Here is a 20,764-nt window from a genome sequence, read left to right on the forward strand (position 1 = left end):
CACAAAAGGTATTAGACAACCCATTACTATATATATATATATGCATGCTGTTACCATTATAATTGTACAAAGATCTAAGCATCAAATGAAAAATCCACTACAAGAAAAATGCGTATTAACGATGGACGCTATCCGTCGCTACATATGTTAGCGACAGATAATGTTCATCGCATAACCCTAGTCGCTAAATTATGGACAGATTGTTGCCAATCTGTCGCTAAGTAGCGACAGATTGGCGACGGATCATGTCCGTCATTAATCCATCGCTAAATAGAGACTGATTTGGTTATGCGATGAAATTTAATCTGTCGCTAATCAATCACTACTATTTATCGAGAGATACGTATCCGTCGCTAATGTCTGTCGCTAATTTGGCGATGGACATTAGCAACAGATTTAATTTCGTCGCAAACCGACGACTGCTTCAAATTGGCGACGGATATTATCCATCGCTAATTCGTCGCTAAGTCTTTAAAAAAATTAGATTTTTATTTTTTAAATTTTTTGAAACTCGAGAAAAATTTCTCGTTATACAAATCATATAACCTGCTTATAAAAAACAAAATACACATAAAAAATACATATGTATGTGGAACAAATGTAACACAAGTTCTAAGTTAGGCAAACTTTAACAACCAAATACAGTCCTTGCCATGTCATAATTAGTTACAAGTATGTCAAAGAAATTAAACAAATGAATCTAATCCTTGTCAAGATTGTGGGCATCATTCTCTTCATTTTGTCGATCTGCGCCTCCCTCCATGCCTACATCAGCTCCTCTACGCTGATCATCTCCAACATCCTACAAGAGAAAAAAAATGTTAGTATTTATAAACAAAATATAATGAGGGCATTAATAGAATTCAAATATGTGTTCTAAGACTGAAAAAAAAATGTAGAGTGTCTCAATCATGCAGATATGTGTTTTAAGTTTGTCAAAGAATTTCACAATGATTCACACATGCATATATAGTTTATAAGACTGTCAAATAAATGTGTTATGTATCACAATCATGCATATATGTGTTGCAAGACAGTAAAAAAACTTTCATAGTGATGAAATCATGCTTATATGTGTTCTAAGACAGTCAAAAAACTTTATATGTGATTCGATCATGCCTATCATGTTCTAAAGCAGTCAAAAATTTTTATAGTTATTCAATCATGCATATATGTGTTATAAGGCATTAAAAATTTTATAGTTATTCAATCAGCCATATATGTGTTAGCAGTCAAAAAAGTCTATAGTTATTTAATCATGCATATAGGAGGCGGGCCAGGTGGCGGGCCGGAAAAACGCGACGAAGATGAAACAGAAAAGAAAAGAAGAAGAAAACAATAGGGATTTACAGAGAAATTAGCGACGGCCAACTTTCGTCGCTAAGTCATTGCTATTTGGCGATGACTTAACAACAAAATAGTTCTGCCGCTGATCTGTCGCTAAGTTGCAACGAATATGGAGATAGAACAAAATCCATCGCTAATCCGTCGCAAAGTAACGATGAAATATTTGTTGTCGCTAAAATGGCAAATAAATAATATTTTAGCGATGAATATCTTTCTCTCGCTAATCCGTCGCTAATTTGCGACAGATTTTATCCGTCGCTAATTAGTATTTTTTTTGTAGTGATCTAACCTTTGAATTATGTTTAACATGTTCTATTTTACTACTTTTATGCATTAAAGTTGACTAAAATTTGATGTTCAATATCATTTCTAGATCGTCCTTGTTTTCAAGAATCGTGAACAGTCTATTTTTATTGTCTAAAAAATTGAATGTTACGATGTATTAGACATAATAAAACCTTCAAACAAAGTAAATAAACCATGCAAAACACATCTGCATGGTTAGATTTACCATTTGGTGGCTAAATCTTTTTTTTTTCTGAAAGGCACGCTGGGGTTAGGCAGACCCCTACCAGTTATACAACTATACCATTGGGTTTTAAACCTGCAACGTCCCAATATAAAGATGACGTACACTAGCTGCTCCTACCAGACAAGTGGAACCCCATTGGTATTTGGTGGCTAAATCTATAATGTATACCACTGTATGGTACAGAACTACCTTATATTTTCTCACATATATATAGCTTTCTGTTATGTTTTACTTTGCAAAATGGGCAGGTAGAATTAACAGGTCAGTTGGGTCGGGTCGGACCTTGTTCTGACTATTTATTTGTTTGGTTTCAGCACAGATTAATTAAATTGAACCCAAAACTGCAGGTTCCGGGCATTAAAAAAAAGAAAGATCAATTTTGTGCCCACATGGGGCTGTATTCTCATCCGTCAGGTTGAAATCTGGCCATGGCCTGACCCACTTGCACCCCTAGTCATGAATGATTTGCCAGCCAATGAAAGGTTATGCATGCATGTGTCCTAAATCATCCAAGAAACCAATGAAAGTTGTGAAAGAGATTGAATTGGAATTAAAACATAAAAAAAAACTTGCGTTTGTTTGGATGAGTTTAGTGGGTGACCTTTGAGCTTAGAAATGAACAGATAAACAACTTTTGTAAATGGGGTCCATGTTAACGTGAGATGCATTCAACATAGTTGATCTGATAGGAATCGACGAATCATGATCTTTTAATCATAGAATTTTGGTATTTTTATGGCCATTGATTTTTGAAGTGATTAAGATGCCCACCTTGACTAAGCAGTGCATGCATGTAGATTTGATGAAAACAACTTGCAACAGTGAGATCCGACAAAGGATATGATATTAGGTAGGAAACTAGGGATCTTACACCCGCCTGGGTCGCCCAAGTGGTAGCGGGCTTGAGGAGAAGGTGCTGACCCCTTCGTCCCGGGTTCAACTCCACCGGGTGTGCAGGTGCCTTTCAGTGGTGGGCTCCATAAGGGCTTGGGTGTTGGTGATCCCAACCGGAAATTACCTGCTTGGGCAGGGAACTTAGTCATAAAAAAACTGCAATCTTGCACTAAGAAAAGAGTTGGGGATGAGTAATAAGACTAAGCTTAGACATGTGATGTGGCCCTTGGGTTGATGTCAATGTTGCTCAATTTATTTTTTAATGATTTTAAGGGGTCAATTTTTTTAATAACTGGTGTCATCTGATGGTAAAAAGTATATCGATTCAGCTTGATTCGATTCGATTCCATTTTTTTTTTTTTTAAGAAAGCGATTCATCTAGTAAACTGATTTTGACAACACTGGCTGATGTATCACCCATTTCATTCTAGAGTTTCATGGTTCTTTTGGGACAAAAAAATGTAATACTTTGGTTAGGAAGAGAATTCTAAAACAAGATATGCCTCGTTCACTCGACTATCTGTCTAGCTGTATCTACCAATCCTTACCTTCACTCCAAAGTAATTATAATGAAACAAAAAAAAATTCATTAAACAAAAAACCATATTCCACCAAAGGAAAACAGATTCATGGGTACCATCTGACAAAGACATCCACATTTCCTGAATCTTTGGACACCATGCATCAAAAGCAAAACCTACATAATCAGTTTTTTTTTAGTTTATTTATAAATGACATAGAACCTTCTTAGGGATGCAGGGTCACTTAATTGGCCCACCTCCGTATGAACTATGAAGTAGGGATATAAACGGGTTGGATGTGAGCATTACCACATCCAATTAATTGGATGTACCTTTATTGGAGCTGCATTTGGATTCGAACTCGAATGTTCTACAAGTCGAATCGAACCCGAATTCACGAAATTGATCACATTACCAATCTTTGTGGGAACCGGTATGGTTGCTTGTCTTAATTTCGAAGTTCTTTAGTGACCTACCACTAATTTATCTAATTTTCTAGCTAATTATAAGCTTTATGATCAAGTTTAAATTTATGAAATTGATATACAAACTAAGATTCCTGTTTTTACTTTTAAAAACATAAACAAACCCATTTAGCTATTCTAGAAAAAAGATTCGATCCTATGAATTTGAACGGTTAAGATTAGTTTCATTCAGGGTAAGAATGTGGACTAATCCTAGCCATTCGTTGAACAGCTAGGATAGTCATAAGATGGATTTCATCATATATGTCATGTGATGGGATCCGTGTTTTTAGGCCAGGACATCCTAGGCCGGCCCCAACCGCTCCTAGGCTGCTTCCCCAAATGATTAGGGATGTCGAAAGTGATTTGTTGAATTTGGAAAGGGGTTGAGTTTGGCAATCTGTCCACGAGCAGAGCTATGGAGCCAGCGCAACTGATCCATACCGGCGGCCGGTGGTCCGGTGAATGAGCCTAGCTTGGGCTAGTGGTTGTTCCTGTTGGGCAGGTGGGACCTGCTACCGTCCAAGCCCTACGTGGCAGATCCTGATTGTGGGGATAATCTTAGGTGGCACGTCCTACCCAGGGTGACGTCATCGGCTGGGACAAGGCCTCCATTCCCATCACCCACGCGCAATCAAGAACTCTCTCACTAGAAACGAGAGAACTTCCTCTCTCCTGCTTTTTGTACTTCCTTTATATAGTTGATTTCTGTCCCCGTTAAGGCCATTAGCTTTCCGTTGAGACAATCTTCTTCTTCTCTCATCGCCTTTGTTCTCTTGCTTCTTCAAGGTAAACTGGGTAAGAAACCACTCTACTCTATGATCTTTCTGCGATAATGTGTAACAAAGATCACAAATTCATATGGAGGGTAAAACCATAGGATCGTATGCTTCTGCAATGGTTTTAGGGTTACGGTCCATGTACTACATGTCTCAACCCCATCCAACCCATCGTCATCATCCAACTCATGTTTTTGAGATTTTGTTTTCCTTGTTCTCATATTTTACTTTTGGTTGTTCTATGTGAATGTGCATGAGAAATGTTAGATGTTTTGGCAGAATTTTTCCACAATTATATGCAGAATGGATGCAACCCAAATTGATTTTAATCAATTGTTCCAAATACCAACTTGAGTTTTTCTATCAAAATTCATCAGACGCGAAGATTTAGAGACTTATATTACCTGAATTATTCATCTCTCTCTCTTGTTGTTGCTTTCTTTAATTCTTCATTGTTTCTTAACTGCTAGAGAATAAGATACATCTTGTAATTTGGAACTCAAAAATAACTGTACCGACTTGATTATTTCCCCCACGAGAATGATCAACATCTCTCTCTCTCTCTCTCTCTCTCTTGTCAGGCAAGATACCTTTACCATTTCATTAGTTTCAAAAAACGCTTGTTGTGCTATTCACAGATACAGAGGTTGGCTTGGATTGTGATCCAATCAGGTGGTTAATTAATTTTCTCTTCCAACCATGTTCTCATGTTTTTCAAATACACCTTTCTTCTTGGGATTGTGGGAAACGGGTTAAGGGTTGCCTTCTACCATCAAACAAAATTTATTCGTCAACTCTTATCAAAAGGTCTGAAAACGTTGTTGGTGAATGGAAAAAAGGCATTTTATGGAGTAAGTATTTGTCACTAAAACCCTAGACCAAAAGGCATGAGAGTCAGTGAATGCTTACCCCCTTTGTTTATTGCCGACATGAAAACAAACCAACTTCTAGTGCAGGCCTGCAGCATGTACTGACATACTGAGAAAGAGAAGAAATAAAGAAACCACATTGAGAGAGAAGGGCATTGAGATTTTTTTATTGTTTTGGCTCCTCTTTCCTCACTCTTGCTTGCGCATGCTGTTTGGAGTGCAATCAAGGCCCCCATTTTTCCTTTTTTCTTTCTTTCACACCATTTCCGATGCCTACTTGCAGAAACAAAGTCAATTTTAATCACCACTTTCATTGCTTGTTTTGAGTGCCAACAGAATAAACTTCCTCCCTTGAATGATTTCTACCATTTGACTCTCCAGGCAGAATCATTAGGGCATACCATCACCATTTCCTTCTTGTTATTAATGCTTCATCTTTGGACTGGAAATCTCTGACCTTTTGTCTTTTTTACATTCCCTATGGTTTCTTTTTGCTACTGAAAGAGTTTCAGGGTTTTTCCTTTTGAGATTAATAATGGCGCTCATTAGATGCTTTCATGCTTGGGGTGTTGGGTTTGATGATAGCGGTATGTTATACACATAAAGTCTCTCTCTGATTTGAAGGGCTTCGGTTTTTTTTCCTGTTGTTTGTTTGTGTGGCATTTGATGAATGGTGTTAGGCCTACAAATGATTCTAGTATGATGAGTGGTGTGGGATTTCATTGCAGGAGGATGGAGACAACGGAGTGTTGTGTTCCACCGGGGTTCAGATTTCACCCTACAGATGAAGAGTTGGTTGGCTATTACCTCAGGAAGAAAGTTGCATCACAGAAGATAGACCTTGATGTGATAAGAGAAATTGACCTTTATAGGATAGAGCCATGGGATCTTCAAGGTACTAGCCCAACACAGCTCCTTCTCTCTCTCACTGTCTCTTACACAGACAAATGACATGAAAGTGTACACAAACACGTCCAAAACACTGAAACTAGAGCAAAATAATGGGCGCACCCAGAGAGAGAGAGAGAGAGAGAGAGAGAGAGAGAGAGAGAGAGAGAGAGAGAGAGAGAGAGAGAGATCCTTTGTGTGCGTATGAGTTGGAGCATGCTTGAAAGTTTGAAAAATTGCACCTCTCTCTCTCTCTCTAGATCTCTCTGGGGCTCAGAGGGATGGGATTGCTCGAAACCGATAGTTAAGCAGTAGCACCATGCTTGCCTGCGTATGCAGATTTATAGTGGTTTCTTATTAACCTATTTGCGTCTGTGAAACAGAAAGATGTAGAATTGGGTATGAAGAACAAACAGAGTGGTATTTTTTTAACCACAAGGACAGGAAATACCCAACGGGAACCAGGACCAACAGGGCAACCATGGCCGGGTTTTGGAAGGCCACCGGCAGAGACAAGGCCATTTATGGCAAGCTCGGGCTCATCGGCATGCGAAAGACTCTCGTCTTCTACAAAGGCCGAGCTCCCAATGGCCAGAAGAGCGACTGGATCATTCATGAGTACAGGCTAGAATCAGATGAAAATGCCCCCCCTCAGGCAAACACACTACTATTTTTTTTTCTTTTATCTCAAGGACAAGGAACCTACTCAGGATCGAGCCACATTGGGCGCTACACTGGGTGGTAAACCTTGAGACTATGAAATTGGGAATGATATCTAGATGTCATACCCAACCATGGGATCCTACTATTGCAACTTGTTCCCATCAGATCTGAACCTTGAGATAGATTCAACATGATTGATTTGATAGGAATTGACCCTTGGATCCTGTTTTTTAGAAAAAAAATTCAAGTCATAATTGTTTTGTTTGTTTTTATAGCCGTTTTTTTTAATCGCCAGAAAATCCAACAACATACAGGTCAGATTCCAGTGATTTGATAAAAAAAGTTGCAACGATGAGATCCCAAGGTGGACACGTATGACGATATATAGGCATGAAATTGTCCTCACAATCACACTCCTTGTAAAGTCATGGGCACGCCCTCTGTTGGTTCAAACTTGACATGTTTAGGACCTTCCAACTCTCAACCGTCTCCCAACACCCCCATGGGTCGCCTGAGTAGTAGCAGGCTTAGGGAGAAGGTGCCAACTCTTTTGTCCTTGGTTTGACTCCCACCGGTGTATGGGTGCCTTTCATTGGTGGGCTCCGTAAGGGCTCGGGTGTCGATAACCCCAGCCTGAGATTTCCCGCTTTGGCCGGAAACTTCATCATTTAAAAACAAACAAACAAACTCTCAACCCTCTCCCATTGCCAGGAGGACCTCAACCACAGGGCCTAGATACATGATTATTTATCTCTTGTTATTTGAAATTGATAATGGATTGTATCTCAGGAGGAAGGATGGGTTGTTTGTAGAGCATTCAAGAAACGAACCAGCTGCCAAACAAGAACCAGCGAAGCATGGGACTCGAGCTACTTTTGTGAAGACCATAATGGCGTTAACAATGCCTTGGATTCTTTGGATTTCCTCTCAAGCCAAGGGTCACCTCTAGTGTGTAAGCAAGAGCTTGAAGTTAAAAACATCAACTACAGCAGACCCATCTTGTTTTCCATGACAGAAGTTGAAGGTTTCCCACAGTTTGGTTGTGGAGGAGCAAATGAAGGCGTGGAGAGAAGCGAGAAGTTGACAGATTGGAGAGCACTGGATAGGTTTGTTGCCTCACAGTTGAGACAGGAAGAAAGATATGAGGGTGAAGTTGAGGGATGTGATTTTGGAATTGATCATGAGAATAAGGAATTGGGGTTGGTGCTTTTGGAGGGTGTGAGGGAAAAAAAGCATGAACTTGATCATGGCTTGCTGAATTTGGGTTGCGATATTGATGTGTGCATATTTGATAAGGTTGGGATTGTTCATCAATGAGAAAGGGGTTATGAGAGTCTTTTTTTTTGGATCGAGTTTGGGGTTCCTTGTGTAGATAAGGAGGATATATATTCTGTGTGAGGTATGGTATGCAGCCAATTAAGGAGCATGGTCTCTCTCTCTCTCTCTCTCTCCTTGCTGAATCCAAAGGACCTATCAATTTACAGCTTATGATTGGATTTACTAGGTTGTGTTCTTTGACTTTGAACCCGGTATTGTCTGATGCGTTTCTACTTCGCATTTCCCTTTCATGGGATCTCTCTCTCTCTCTCTAGAGAGAGAGAGATTCTGCTTGACATTTTTGGCACGTTTACTTGGCCCTAAATTAGAATGATTCTCTCCAATCGTGAGACAACTAGACTCACTTTTTCAAGCAAACATGAGAAAAATGTGTGTGTGTGTGTGTGAGAGAGAGAGAGGATCAACATTATCACTCATGAAGATCAACAAAATGTTGAACCCATGAACCCAACAAAATAGAAAACAAAACTAAAATATAGAAAAACAAAAGCAAAAGGAAAAGAAAAAGAAACTACAGCCAGCTAGCAACAAACAACAAAACCAAGCTCAACCAGGATCCTCTGGATAAGAAGGAACACCCGATGAGTGAACGTTGTTCAGACGGAAGGAGAGGTCTCTAAGATGCATACGTAGAATCGCGTATACATCAACCAAGATTTTATGGACAAGATTGTTAAGGATGACCGGAATTTGACGAAAAGTAGCATCATTGCGTGTCATCCAAACAAACCACCAAGTAGTAAGCAACCATGTCTTCCAGATCAGTCTCCACCGCTTGTAACGTCTAATTTCAATAGGGCCTAGGAGCAGATCAAGCGCAAAAGACTCCTCTTTAACAATTACGTTCAGAGATCTCCACGTGCTATTAAATAGGGCCACGAAGATTGGACAGGACCAGAATAAATGAAAAGTAGTTTCTTCAGCAGCTTGACACAGCACACACCAACTTGGGAACTGAAAGCCCAACTTCTTTAAATAACTGTGAGTCTGAACCCTATCATGCAAAATTAACCAAGCCAAGACCTGAGATCTTGGGGTAGGGCCCTTACCCCATAACGCACACTCAGGGAACCAATCTGCCCCTGGGGGGAGCAACGATCTATACACTTTATGGGTGTGGAACTCACCATTTGGTGCAATAGCCCAATGCAACCACTGATCATAATTACCTGCATCCCCAATTTGATCTCTGAAGGACGATAAGGCTCTCAGCCACATGCTTCGCAAGTGCAAGATCGCCAGCCCCCGGGTTTCATGACGAAAGTTAGATAAATCAGGAGCACCATATTTAGCATGAAGCAAACTAGCACAAGGAGAACCTGGTTGATGGGCCATCCAACATTGCTTGGCCACAAGAGCAATACTCCTCTATCTTGGAGCAAAAACACCTAAGCCAGCCATACGCTTAGGTAACACCAACGTTCGCCAACCAACCAAATGACGCTTACTCTTAAGCTGACACCCAAACCAAAGAAAATCCGTCATTAAACGATAAATTTGCTTCTCCACGCCCACAGGCATCACGAACATTGACATGAAGAATTCAGGGATAGAAGAAAGAACATGTCTGATTAAAGTCAAACGGCCAGCAATGGAGAGATAAGACGCCTGCCACGAAAAAAGCTTGTTTTTCACTTTTTGAATAGTTGGAGCCCAAGCAGCGGAAGAGAGACGCTTCACTTGTAACGGCAGGCCCAAATACGTCATCGACAACTCAGAGATTGCATAATTGAAAAGCCGTTGACTCGCTGCAAGCATAGGATACTGAACATTGAACATAGTAATAGAGCATTTGCTATCATTTAGGGAAAGCCCAGAAAGAGAAAGAAAGAACTGGAGAATAAGCTTGAATCTAAGCATTTGTTGCATGTTTGCTCGCCCAAAAATAATCATATCATCAGCATAAATAAGAATATGGTCCGAAAAATCCGGAAGATCTAGAGGATCTATCAGGCGCTTCTCCGCAGCACGCTTGAGCAACACCACGAGACCCTCAGCAATGACATTGAGAGAGAGAGAGAGAGAGAGAGAGAGAGAGAGAGAGAGAGAGAGAGAGAGAGAGATTCTGCATGACATTTTCGGCACGTTTACTTGGCCCTAAATGAGAATCATTCTCGCCAATCGTGAGACAACTAGACTCACTTTTTCAAGCAAACATGAGAAAATGTGACAGCGAGATTCAAAATCACATCAGGAGTTATTTAACTCACTTCTCCTATGACTTTCTTTCCAAAAAAATCTTTCTCCTATGACCATTTCTGCTCTCCAAACGGGTCGTGAGAGAGCGATACTGATCATTTACCTAATTTCTCAGGTGCATGCAAACATGAGAAATAGGAGTCAATGAGATTCAAAATCACAGTAGGGCCCATTTTACTCACCTACTGTGATCTGAAATTACATTATCCATACTGTGTGAGATGGAATCTGATTTCAAAAATCATATGGGATGCAAGGAAGTATATCTATTTGCCAGTAGTCAAAATCTGGTATTTACCATTAATATATATAACTGGTGGGCTCTGTAAGGGCTTGAACGTGGTGACCCCACCTAGGGTTCACCTGGCAGGATGGAGAACCCATTAAGTGATCTGCTGGTTCTAGGCAAGGATTCCTCGCCATAAAAAAACATTAATATCGATAACTTCTTTGAAAAAGTTCCATAATTTTTCTTTTTCTTCAGCCATGTGGTGTGATTGCTTGCATTGAAAATTTGGGCATCCGATCGTGCAGACACCAACATGACTGGGTGCCAGTGCAAGCGTGCATGTGTATGTTGCATGAACAAGGTTCACAGCTTGACTCAATATTTCAAGTATAGCATTCATTGGTCTATGTAGGGGTATCAACGGTCGACCCAACCCCTACCAAACCCTATAAGTTACTCCGGGTATGGTGATAAATAAGAAGACCCAATTAAGACCTAGGTTTGGACCCAAAGGTCTCATTAATACATGGAACCAGGTATAGTTTATGAAATTTTATACCAGACCCAGGTCCGAACCGAGTTCTGATTAAGACCTGTAATTTTTTAATGTAAAAATGATAAAAAAATATTGTTTTACCAGGTATGGCCTGGGTCTGGTTCATGTAGTTCTTATCGGGCCTGAGTATGGTTTCTCTTATGGTGGGTCTGATTATTAGACCCAGGTCCGGACCTGATACTATACTCAAAAATTGGGGTCAGGTCTGGTTTCACCTGGGTCCAAACCGAACCCGACCGTTGACTCCCCTAGGTGTATGTGTGCGTGCGTGCAAGGGAGCATGTTTGTCATATGTGCACTTAAGTGATTCAATAGTTCAAGTACCATTCAGTTTTTTCATGCATCTTTTGAGAAACAAGGTTGATGTTTGAATGTGTTCCATAGAACCCGTCCGAATTTCTTTCCAGAAAAGAATCTGCCCAAATTGTTTTCCTTTTTCCTTATGCACAAGAGTGAAGTATCAGTTTTAAGCTGTCTAGCTTCTACTGAAACTCAAGTTTTAAAAATGCTTGGAAGCTAAGACACAAAAGGATACAAAGCATGTATCTTTACTTTTATAGGGCGGTAGCATAAGTATACAGCCAAGTGGAGGAAAATCTTATCGTTTCTTTACTATGTGTAGTAAGAGGAGTGATGTCTGGTTTCTTTTGAAATAATATATATTAGAGAAAAGCTGTCTAGTCACTACAAGAAATGTATGGTTTATTGGCGTAAGAAGGCTGCCAGAAATGTCTTTACTGGCACACAATGCCGCCACAAATGCTCTTTTTTTTTGCGGCAATGAAGGTGGTATGATGTCTCTGGTCAAGCCGTTGGATTGGTGGTGAGCTATAAATCAAATGGAACTACAATTATGGTTGTTAAATGAGCCGAACAGGTGAGCTTGGCTCGTGCTTGTAGCAGGCTGAGCCAAACTGTATCAAAAGCCCGAACAAGATTAACCTCAAGCTGGCTTGTTTACAATGAAAATAATTTGTTTTCAAATCTAGGAGTTGTAGGATTTGAACTCGAGACCTAATGAGACAAGCTCGAGCTGACCCATTAAGAAAAATACATTGATTCAAAACTTAGAGAAATAGGATTTAAACTTTAAACCTATTGTTTACTAGCTAAACACCCTAAGAATTTAATTTACACTACATTTTTTTATTTTAAAATATATTTATTACTCCTTAATGAGCGGATGCAAGCCGAGTCCTGCAGAATACCTGCTGTTTTTGTCGAACTCACCGAGCTCATTTTATAAGTTGAAACAAGCTCTTTACAAGCCGAGCATGAGCTCAGCCATGAGCAGCTCATCTCATTTCCAGCCGTACTATGGAAAAAATATTTGTGTGTTTTTCTTTTTTCTTTTCTTTTTCCCAAATGAATCATATCTAGGGCATGTTTGGAAGCAAGAAAATTTTTGCCTATGAGAAGTTTTAATATGATAACTTTTCTAAATGATTTTTTTTCACTTGTTTGTGTAACATGAGAAAAATAGAATAAAAAATGTGAGAAAATGGGGGGTGGGGGGGTTACTTGGATGGCGAGACATCACCGACCATAAGGACGATCCTCCACACGTAGTCGGTTTGGGGCATGGTCGAGCTCACATAGTCAACCACATAGATAGGTGCGGGGTAATGGTGCTTGAACACCATGGAAACGATCCCCCTAGCAAGGATCTTGAACCCCTACATGGTGAAGACAACATTGATGAATGTCCCTCCTAGTTCTCTTGTGGGCATACTCAAACATGATGGTAGCGGAGAGAGGGTAGTCATCATCGATCTAGAAACCCAATCAGAACTGGACAGAGGGTGGTCATCACCACCTTGGGGTTCTTGCTTAATTTGTCCTTTGGCTAAACAATTCCACCTTCCTTTTTCGAATAATTCAATTACTTAAACATCAACATTTGAATTCATTCATATTGATTTATGGGGAGGATATCAAACTCCATCGCTATCTGATGCACATTATTTTTTAACCATCATAGATGATTACTCTCGCTCTACTTGGGTATACCTAATGCGTTATAAATTTGAAACATTTTCTCTTATTCAAGATTTTTTTTTTCATGATCAAAACCCAATTTAAAACTCAAATCCAAAATGTTTGAAGTGATAATGGAAGTGATTTTTTTAACCAATATGCAGATATTTTTTTAAAATCAAGGTATACTTCATCAATACAGTTGTATATATACCCCTCAACAAAATGGAGTGGTGGAACGCAAGCACCGAGATCTTCTTAAGATAGCTCGAGCCTTGCGCTTTCAAGCCAATCTCCCTATAAAATTCCGTGAGGAATGTATTATGACTATTGCATATCTCATAAATCGTGTTCCCAACACAACCCTTCATGAAAAAACCCCACACGACATTTTATTTCATAAAAGTCCTACTTACCAACACTTCAAAGTTTTTTGATGCTTATGTTATGCTCACAACATTCATCACTCCAACAAATTTGATAATAGAGCAAGAAAATGTATCTTCCTTGGATATTCATATGATCAAGCTGCTTACTGTTTATATGATCTTGATTCTCATGCCATTTTCATTAGAAGAGATGCAATTTTTCATGAACATGTTTTTTCTTTCTAATCTGCTTCATGTGCACAATGTAATTCTGGAGATGTTGTCTTACCTATTTTCTCTTTTGATTTTCTTTTAGATGAATCCCATCCACTCTCAACGATTGATACTCCGGCCAATTTATTGATTTCTCAAATTTATCCAAGTCCATCACCTCCTATAGCTTTACCTTCAGACACTTTGAGTCCTTCTTTGATAATTCCTAGTTTCATTATCCCTGTTCGGTGCTCCTCCAGGGCACGAGCTACACCTGCTCATCTTCAGAATTATAAATGCTATGCTGCATTTTGCTTGTCCCAGTCAGACGCTCTGAGTGTTCACCAGAAAGGTATAAGGTATACTCTTTCTTATTACTTATGATATTTTTTCTCTATCTCACAATGCCTTTCTAGTAGCCCTTACAAAAAACCCTGAACCCTAGACCTTTGCCCAAGCCATAGGGTGTGATCATTGGAAGGAAACCATGGCGACCGAAATTCATGCCGTTGAAGACAACCATACATGGACGGTTACACATCTCACTACAAGAATTCTACGGATTAGCGACGGACGCTATCCGACGCTAATCTGTCGCAAATCTATTGCTGAATTGTTTAGCGACTTATTGGTGATGGCTTAACGATGAATAGCGTTCGTCGCAATTTCTTGGTCGCTAATTAGCATTAGAACTAATATGTTGCTACTTTCGTCGCTAATTCGCGATGGATTAACGAATGTCATGACCCATCGCTAAATAAGCACTGATTTGGTTTGCGATAGATACATATCCGTCGCTAAAATTTAACAATGAATACGTATCCTTCTCTAATATTAGTCACCCATTTAGCGATGGCTTCGTGATGGATTACATTCTGTCGCAAAATATCGATTGTTTCAGTTTTTTAGACAGATAAATATCCATCCCTAATCCGTCGCTAAATTGGCGACCGAATATTATTCATCACTAAATACCGCCGCCATTTTATGATTGAATTTCTTCATAAAATCTATCGTTGAATATTAGCGATAGGTAATATTGTCGCTAACCCATCACAAATTTTTTAAAAAATAAAACAATTTTGTTTCAAATATAAATATTGAGAAAAAATTTCTCGTTATACAATTTATATAACATGTGTATAAAAAACAAAAGTACACATAAAAAATACATATACAAAGTAGGTGAAACAAATTTAACATAAGTTATAAGTGAAACAAATTTAACAACCTAGTATAATCCTTGCCAAGTTCCAATTAGTTACAAGTGAACATATATAAAGAGTTTCATTTCAAACAACAAGTACGTGAAAGAAATTCAACACATGAAGCTAATCCTCGCTAAGATTTAGAGCATCATCCTCTTCATTGTCTCAATCTGCCCCTCTATCCATGCCTCCATCAGCTCCTCTACGCTGATCATCTCTAGCATCCTACAAGAGAACCAAAATGTTAGTATTGATAAACAAAATATAATGAAATAAATTATATGCAATGCACCTAATCTAAGGCAATCAAAGTAACATGGCTGAATGATACATAAACTAGCAATAAAGTAAAGGACATCAACGAAATTCAAAGGTTGTCAAAAAAAATTCATAGTGATGAAATCATGCTTATATGAGTTCTAAGGTTGTCAAAAAACTTTCATAATGATTCAATCATGCCTATATGTGTTACAAGGTAGTCAAAAAGTTTTTATAGTGCTTCAATCATGCATATATGTGTTCTAAGGTTGTCAAAAAAAATTTATAGTGATTCAATCATGCGTATATGTGTTCTAAGGCTGTCAAAAAATTTTCATACTAATTCAATCATTTATATATTTGTTCTAAGGCTGACAAAAAAAATTTATAGTGATTCAATCATGCGGATATGTGTTCTAAGGTTGTCAAAAAAATGTTATAGTGATTCAAGCATGCATATATATTTTTTAAGGTTGTCAAATAAATTTCATAGTGATTCAATCATGCATATATGTGTTCTAAGGCTGTTAATAAAAGTTCATAGTGATTCGATCATGCATATATGTGTTGTAAGGTTGTCAAAAAAATTACATAGTGATTCAATCATGCATACATGTGTTCTAAGGTTGTAAAAAAAAAAAATCATAGTGATTCAATCATGCATATATATGTTCTAATGCTGTCAATTTTTTTTTATAGTGATTCAATCATGCATATATGTGTTCTAGTGAAGATGAAGGTTGAGACTGACTATCACTGAGTTGAGATCCTATAAAGATGATTAACAAGTAACAATTTTTATATTAACATATAAGCAAAAATATAATGAATGCCTATATTTAAATATAACATAAAGACATCTACCTAATGTTATCCTACAACCTCCACTTGGTCCTCGACCACTGAGTGCTCAACCATTATGACCTCCATAAACCATATTTTAACAAATAAAAATATTATTTGGATCAGTTACATAACTCTTGATCTTAGCATAAACATGACATATATATGAAATGTAAAGATTTAAAGGTCCTACATTAATCCGTTTTATAACTATGCATGAACTGTGCATGTACATGCTAAGTATGCTTGGAATGCAACATGATATGCAAGATATATTGTGCATGTAGATGGTGCATATGAGAAAATGATGTGGTATGTATTACAAGATGTATTTCACTAGCTCGAGTATGCTTCCTCATCACTTGTTTGACTTTCATATTCTTCTTCTTCCTCCTCCACCTCTTCGTCTCTTTCTTTTTTGGGCGGTCATCCACTTGGTATATCATTTGGATCACATTCTTTTATGCGCATGCCATCAAACAATGGAGATGTGACATGCAGACCATGTGTGACATCGTGACTATAAGAGAAGTCATACATATCATCTGATTGATAGTAATCACCCTCTTCAACAATCTTGTCTTCATGTAATTGATCATACTCTGGGTATAGTTTAGACTTCACCTTGCAAACTGCCCACCATTTATTTCTATCTGACTTCCTTGTATTTAGATATGAAGTATAGTAAACTTATTGAGCTTGCAATGCTAATATGAATGATTCATATGTTCCAAACATTGATTTATGATTCACCTTCACAATGCTTGAGGCTTTATCAACTCTTGTTGTTGTGGGATCAAACCAATGACACTTGAATAAAGTTACTGTGTTATTTATACCTAAGTAAGTCAACTCCATTATTTCTTCAATAACACCATAGTAGTTAAGTTTATTTTCATCATAATTGCTACCCTTGACCCACATGCCACTATTCATCGTTGACTTATTTACATCATAGTCTTTTGTATGAAATCGATAACCATTTTATGATATACTCGTTGTAACATTGCACAACTTTGGTCGAACCATTTTGTAAATCACATATTCTTTGGCCATTAACATAACCATAGTGAACCTACAAGCATAAACAATGACTGTAAACATGACCAATTAAGTAACATATTGTTGTTTACACGGAATGAATGCATGTCATCATCCTTACTAACTCTTTCAATCATGCCCTAAACTTATTTTCACGTTCTTTTTGTACTTCTGAATCAGTGAGATGTGAAAGTTCTTTTCGCAACTTCAGATCAAATTGTTTGTACTTAACAAATACTTATATTACCGAATCATGTACGCAAATAACTTAGTATAGCATATTATGTATACTTACTCGATGTAGGGGTTGATCTCTAAGCAATTAAAAAAGATATAGATTTGTACTGCGTCTTGCTCTCGATCTTCCAAGAGTCTTGACTGACAACTGACAAAGGCATTCTCAAATGGTTTAAATATCGATAGTTTGTCAACCACAATAACTTATTCTCCATCATCATTATGAGGTGAGCAAGTATAACATGTTAGAATGCGAGGCTCAAAGTACAGAGATGAGAAATTTAAAATCTCTTCTAAAGTGTGCGCCTCATAATTTGAACCCTCTACTCTTGCTTTATTCTGAACCCTTTTTTTGAGGTCAAACATGTATATGTCAACAATATACATCTCGTAATATAATAAATTCTCAATAGCATTAGAGAAAAAAAATATAAATAAAAATATACCTTTCAAATAGGTACATCCTCCGATATTGCACAAGACCACCAACCCTAAGTTCATATGGCAAGTGTATGATCACATGTTTCATAACATTAAAAAATACTGACAGAAATATCTTTTCTAGCTGACCAATAGTAGTGACGAAAGAATCCTCAAAATTCTTTACCTCAGTTACTACAACTTTCAATGCACACAATATTCTAAAAAACTGACTCAACTCAAATAATACCCCCATATTGGTGTGTCTAACATATCATGAAATACAAGGAGAATCAACCGTTGCATGATGACATGACAATCATGGCTTTTCAACCCATATAATTATCCTTCATCTATTTTCATAGCCTGAGCAATGTTAGAGACATATCCATCTAGAAATCTCAATTATCTCAACCACTATCGTACTTGTTTTACTTGATCTGGTCTAAGTTTGTGCCTTGCCTTTGGTTTCAGTACTTTGTCATTATACTCTTGGAGTTCCAATTCTGGTATTTTATATATTATTTTTAAATCTATACGGGCCTTCGAATTATCCTTCATTTTTCCTTTGACATTCATTACCGTATTAAACACATCATCAAACACATTTTTCTCCACATGCATCACATCGAAATTTTGTCGTATCAATAAGGTCAGCCAATATGGTAGTTCTTAAAAAATAGATTTCTTTGTCCAATTGTGATCCTTTTCAAATCCAAGGAAGGGCATCGCACTACAAGCATCTGTTAGTCTATATGAAAAGTATCATAATTGTCTTAAAATCTCTATGTCAGACAACCGTATAGGTGTACCTTATATTTTAGTTGTGCCCACTCGAAACACATTCTTTTATCGTCAGAACGGATGGTCATTGGGTAGAAATCGACGGTGATAATCAAACCAACACAACTTTCTTTCATGCGTCAATCTAAAAGATTTTGTATCCTCTATGCAGTACGGACATGCCAACCTCTCATGTGTGCTCTAACCAAATAACATACCATATGCAGGAAAGTCACTAATTGTTCATAGAACAACAACCTTCATATTGAAGTTTTATTTTTTGTGGGCATCGTACGTGAGAACACCATCATCTCACAATATTTTGAGTTCATTAATCAATGGCCTTAAATATATATCAATATTTTGGCTCGGAGACGTCGGACCAGGGATCAATAGAGACAAGAAAAGATTTTGACGCTTCATACACAAGCTTAGAAGAAGGTTGTATAGGGTGACAAATACCGACCAACACGAGTATGTAGTTGATCTACCCCCAAATGAATTAAATTCATCTGTACATAAACTGAGCCTAACATTTCTCACTTTCATTGCAAAGATTTGATGAGTACAATCAAAGTGCTTTCAAGCTTCCGCATCAACAAAATGTGTGATCTTGTCTTCATCATGTCAAACTTTATTTGCATGACATCTCATGTGTTTAGCTGTCCTCGAAGACAAATACAGTCGATGCAATATAGAGGTGAGAAAGAACTAGCGAAGTGACTTGTATGGCACTTCTTTTGACCTTGTGCTAGCATTGCCCTTTGTCTTTGGCTTGAACCGAGGATGCTCACATGACAAACATGATCTGCTATTTTCTTAATCTTTGAAATATAGCATATAGTGATTTGGACAAGTATCAATCTTTTGATACCAAATACCTAGAGCGTTGACCATAACCTTCGCACGGTAGAAATTTTATGGTGATTTCTCATCTTTGAGCAACATACTCTTCACAATTGAGCACAGACGGTCAAAACATGATTGACTCAAATTATACTCTGACTTCAAATTCAGTAGTTGAAGAACTGCAGACAAGATAGTGTGACTCTCGCAACCATTCCACAGTGGCTCATCTGCATCTTTAAGTAAGTCATAAAATCTACTAGTTGCATCATTTGTTGCTTCTTCTTCTGCCCTAGTTGGTAGATCACTAGGACCCATAGTAGAACCCAGTTTTGTTCCTACAACATCAAATATCAAATCCATATATGAATTATCGTGCACCATATTCACCCGTGCATCAAAATTATTCTAAATTTCTTCACTATGAAGCATCCAATTTTGATAACCACTAACAAAACCCTTCTTGTTTAGGTGATGTCTAACGCTATGAGGTTCTATAAATCGACTGTTCTTACACATCGTGCAGGGCACCTGATCCGAGTGGTGGGATCTACTGTACTGACACTTATTATTGTAAATTCAATAAAACTGTCAACACCATCCATATATTCAAGCGACACCTCATTATCAACTATCTTACGGTACATCCATTCATGGTTTACAACTATTTTATCCTATGATATTACAGATATTATCTTAACCAGTTAAAAGAGAATCATAATAATGCTATGATTAAGAAAATATTTAATTTATCATGCATTGATGATGGATGTAATGATTTGATATATATATATATATGATGTCATTTACCTTCAAGAAAATTACTGTCAAGCAAAAGTAGTTTTTCACATATTCAGATGAAATTACAAAGTAGGTTCTATTTTTCCAAGTTAATGAAAATGAAATGATTGATTTCTCCTTATTGGTTTGCTATAATTTGCATATTGTAGGTCATAAAGTCTTTATTTTGCTTGTTGCTTGTGTTGAGTTGGTTAACACTTTGTTGTGGTTTATAAATCTGTTAGAAATTCTTGTTTGGTGATTGTTGGTGAGCATTTTTTTTGTTTCAGTTAATGCATAATTTTTTTTCTCATCTCTACCATAAACATGCTTAACATAAAATGCAATTTGATGAACTATTATGCATGCATTGATAATTCAATATTTTTGTGTGTAACACCATCATATCATATTTACACACATCATAAAAATATTTAGAAATGTGAAATCACATTCACAAACATGATACATTTATTTTAAGTATGTTTTTATGATACAATTTCACATAAAA

General features: G+C 37.6%; 1 pseudogene; it reads left to right on the forward strand.

The window, feature by feature from the left end:
* The first annotated feature begins 6,138 nt into the window (after positions 1-6,138).
* Positions 6,139-8,274, forward strand: LOC149835875 (NAC domain-containing protein 37 pseudogene; annotated as a pseudogene).
* Positions 8,275-20,764: the final 12,490 nt, after the last annotated feature.

This window comes from Nuphar pumila, chromosome 6, assembly GCF_984573655.1.
Source record: "Nuphar pumila chromosome 6, dmNupPumi1.hap1.1, whole genome shotgun sequence".
Lineage (NCBI taxonomy): Eukaryota > Viridiplantae > Streptophyta > Magnoliopsida > Nymphaeales > Nymphaeaceae > Nuphar > Nuphar pumila.